The following is a 5000-nucleotide window of genomic DNA, read 5'->3' on the forward strand; positions in this document are numbered from 1 at the left end:
AATTGCTTGGCAACATTCAATGTGGTCAAGTTAGCTTTTTGCAATTTGATGTGATTTCTCTATTCAGCAAGACTTTATACCAAGAATTTGGTCTCATTCCTGTTGGTATGTATCGTACTATTTTGCACTGTGACCAGTTTTAGTTTCTCTCCTTTTTGCTTCTTTACATTTATTTGGTGTTGAGGACGCACAGTTATCATGTCTCAAATTGGTAGTAGAAAGAGAATAAGGCTAACAAACTTACCTCCCGGGGAGTCCACCTCTCGAAAGCACGGCGCTACTCCTTCGACTCAATCTCAGTGCTCGAAGCCCCCTCAAATCAATCTGTCCCTCATGGCACCTTGCAAGCCGGGAAAAAAAACCCAACTGCCAACCAATTTGAGATCACCTGAGCACACTTTAGCTCTCATGTTTGATGATTTGGCTAACTAGACTTTTTAGCATAGCGAGCTCGAACATGACCTAGCCACCTTTCGTCTTTGAAGAGGACATTTTCTTACAAGAATGTCTTCGTTCAAAGCAGACTGACCCAGAGGTCCTATTCTCTGCCTTCATAGGTAATGCTCACAAGGTTGGCTTTATGATTCCCTCTTGGGTTTGTTGTTGCTCTCTTTATTGCCTGACATCGATAAAATTTCTTTATTGAACATTCATAGGTCACTATGAACATGATCCAAGCATACAATCTATACCGAAATTCAAAAGGTGAATGTTCTAAAGCCAGAAGTGAGAAAAATATGGTTTCAGTGAAGTAATCCAGCTAAGGACTGAGCTTGCAGCTCTCAAATCCGTTCATGAATCTCTCAAATTGGAGTATAGCATCAACAACGATGTGATCAAGAACAAAGATGAAGAGCTATCTCGCCTGAGGCAACAGCGTCAGAACAGTTATTAGAGCCATATCAAAGCTTATCTCCAATTGGCTGAATTTAAGCAAGTGAAGGAGGTGGAATTCTTTGCTAGGGTTGATGATTGCAAGAAAGTGATGAAGGACCACTATCCTGAGTAGGATTTGAAGTTCATGGATGATTATTATTGTGAAGCCCCTCACGTGGACGATTTTAACTTGCCTCCAGAGGACAAGTCAGCTATAAATAATATGTAAGATACATATTTTTTTGGACAAAATAAAAGAAAAAACATTTCACAGGCACTTTTTTTTTTCATCCTTTAGTTTATCCTTAAATTTAATATAGTCAAGATAGATAAATAAATAATCAGTACTGTTATTCTATGATAAGTAAACACAAATTCCTTCATTCACTTAAGAAAATACACGCTAAGGACAATGATTCTCAATTGAAAAATTATCATTATCATTATTATTGTTGTTGTTGTTGTATATAAAAATTTAATTGACTTCATTAAAAAAATTTGATGAACAATACGTGTGCGAGTGCGCACGCGTTGCGTATTCTTTAGTGTTATTTTTATTTTGTTAAATTACCATTAAATTATAAATTTATATAAAAATTCAGATGTTATTTAATTGTTCTTGAAACTTTTATTTTAAAATGGTTTACAATTATTTAACTAAAAATCTTATTTTACCCTCAATGAATTATAGAGTAAACTTAACTATAAATTTATAGATAGGTATTTTGTACTATTATTTGAAAAATAAGGATAAAATGGATTAAAAAAAATAAGACTGAAATGTACTATTGTATCGAATTTCAGGAGTAAAAATGACTTTTTCCCTTTTTATAAATAGGAAAACGAGCTTAACAACTCATCTTAAAATTGTAACTCCATCATCGATATTATTTTTCTTAAAATTGTTGATCGGAGATAGCCGCTAAAAGGGGAGGACTTTGTTAGTATAGAGAATAATTTTATTTATGAATTCTAATCTTCTAAGCTTGGAGTTTTTTGTTTTTTATTTGAGTGACTCAAATTTAATTTATTTATTATTGGCGTGGCGAGATTTTCATCGTTGCATCTGTCTCGTTCTAATAAGTTGCAGAACACACTCTTCTAGGCCAATTTGAGTTGGATCGGTGAGCGTGAGTGCTCTGTGAACTAAGGCCTTTCAGGGGTCCTCAAGTGTGCCGGCTTTAAGTTTCTTCCATTCAAATTTCACATTACTGCTTCTCGCACGTGAATCACATAAGTCTGCCTTTTCAATAATATTAAAACAATAATCATTAATTCATCGTCAACAACATCATCACAATAATACAAGTCTACTCTTTTTGTATCTTTCTTAAAAGAGGATGATGATGATGATGAAAACTTACTTCGAGTACATCAACCCCAAAAATTAACTCATAAATATTGAAAGTATGTAAAACAAACAAATAAATTTATCAGAAATTTAAATAAAAATGTACATATACCACAAATGTATTAATTAATATATCTAATAAAACTTCTCTATAATCCTAATATTGGGGCCAAATTAACTTTATTACTATAAATAGATTATAAATTAATAGAAGTGTAGTTACAAATATTATTGTTTTGACTTAATTATTATTGGTGCAAGTGATACGAGGGTAAAATATAAATTACATTAATAATTAATAAATGAAGGATGTCAAATCTAATTTATAAAAGTGATAGTGACGAAAAATAAAAATACATGTATCTATGCAGTGTTGGAAATATTCAAAATGCAAAGTGCAAGTCCAAATGTTTGTATTCTTTCAAATAATAATTTATTAATAATTTTAAAGAATAAATTATTGTCTCAAACAACTTTAAAAGATATTTCATTCTATATTATATCATTAGTGCAAAACAGCATATACTTTTTTAATGTATAGATAATTATTATTGCAGAGAGATAATTTTGTTAATACGGGATCCAAAAAAGTTATTAAAACATTGAGTTTATTTTTATTTATAAGTAGCACAAATTGAAAGCATAATTTTTCATGACTACGTAGAAATTATCTATATAGAATATCACTATAGAGAGGTTTTATAGTATATATAGTAATTAATTTTATAATAAGAGAATCTTTTACTTTATTAAAGTAAGAGATAAAGTGAAAAAACAAATAATTCAATATAATACATGTCAAAATACACTATACTGAAGTATACATTTTTCTATCTTTGAAATTATTTATTATATAGAAAAGGGTCGGATTGAGAGTCCCTCCTTTTATACATAAACTAGAAAATAGAACCGCGCTTCACGCAGCTTTGAAAAAGAATTTAGTATTATCCTTTTTTCTTACTTTACACTTGATAAAACTGATAAAAAATATGAATTGATTTTTTTTAAGATCTTATAAAAAATAAAAAAAGCTATTAGCCAGCAATACAAATAAAGAAGCAACGCAAGATAAAAATAAAATGAAAGAATATATTATAGAGTGATTTTATTCATTCCAATTGTGTGTGTATAAAACAAAAAGATGAGCTCTCCTTTTATAGTTACATAATCACTCCATGAAATTAATGAAAAATTATGGATCATAATTCCTTGTGAGATAGTGTGAGTTATAGGGAAGCTAAAGGTTGCTAATGGGAGATAGTGGGGAGACTAAGAGATATATGTTATGAACATCTACATTTATTTTAGTAAATTCATAATATTCTCCCTTGGATGTTCATTACAAAGAATGTGCCTCATTAAAATCTTTACATAATTGTTATTGTGTAATAACAATCAAATTAATTATGAGAAGATGAAAAGCCAAATCTAAAAGAAAATTTCTCTATTTATTAGATAATAGAGAATATAAAAATATGAGAAATAGTGATGCCACATCACTTCCTCAAGTCCCAGCTTTATATATATACTAGAAAATAGAACCGCGCTTCACGCGGCTTTGAAAAAAGAATTTAATATTATCCTTTTTTCTTATTTTACACTTGATGAAACTGAAAAAAAATATGAATTATTTTTTTTAAAGATGAGGCAACCTTATAAAAAACAAAAAAAAAGATATTAGCCAGCAATACAAATAAAGAAACAACGCAAGATAAAAAATAAAATGAGAGAATATATTATAGAGTGATTTTATTCATTCCAATTGTGTGTGTATAAAACAAAAAGATGAGCTCTCCTTTTATAGTTACATAATCACTCCATGATATTAATGAAAAATTATGGATCATAATTCCTTGTGAAATAGTAGGAGTTATAGAGAAGCTAAAGGTTACTAATGGGAGATAGTGTAGAGACTAAGAGATATATGTTATGAATATCAACATTTATTTTAATAAATGTATAACACTCCCCCTTGGATGTTTATTACAAAGAACATGCCTCATGAAAACGTTTACATAATTGTTATTGTATAATAACAATTAAATTAATTATAAGAAGATGAAACGTCAAATCTAAAAAAAAATTTCTCTATTTATTAGATAATAGAAAATATAAAAAGATGAGAAATAGTGATGACACATCACCTCTTGTAGTCCCAACTTTATATATATTTATATAGAAGCTATTAGCCAGCAACAAAAATAAAGAAGAAACGCAAGATAAAGAATAAAATGAGAGAATATATTATAGAGTGATTTTATTCATTCCAATTGTGTGTGTACAAAACAAAAAGATGAGCTCTCCTTTTATAGTTACATAATCACTCCATGAAATTAATGAAAAATTATGGATCATAATTTCTTGTGAGATAGTGGGAGTTATAGGGAAGCTAAATGTTGCTAATGGGAGATAGTGTGGAGACTAAGAGATATATGTTATGAACATCCACATTTATTTTAATAAATGTATAACACTGCCCATTGGATGCTCATTACAAAGAATGTGCCTCATTAAAACGTTTACATAATTGTTATTGTGTAATAACAATTAAATTAATTATAAGAAGATGAAACGTCAAATTTAAAAGAAAATTTCTCTATTTATTAGATAATAGAAAATATAAAAAGATGAGAAATAGTGATGACACATCACCTCTTGTAGTCCCAACTTTATATATATATATATATATATATATATATAAGCTATTAGCTAGCAACAAAAATAAAGAAGAAACGCAAGATAAAGAATAAAATGAGAGAATATATTATAGAGT

This window comes from Citrus clementina, unplaced genomic scaffold (genome assembly GCF_000493195.1).
Source record: "Citrus clementina cultivar Clemenules unplaced genomic scaffold, Citrus_clementina_v1.0 scaffold_1, whole genome shotgun sequence".
Taxonomy (NCBI): Eukaryota; Viridiplantae; Streptophyta; class Magnoliopsida; order Sapindales; family Rutaceae; genus Citrus; species Citrus x clementina.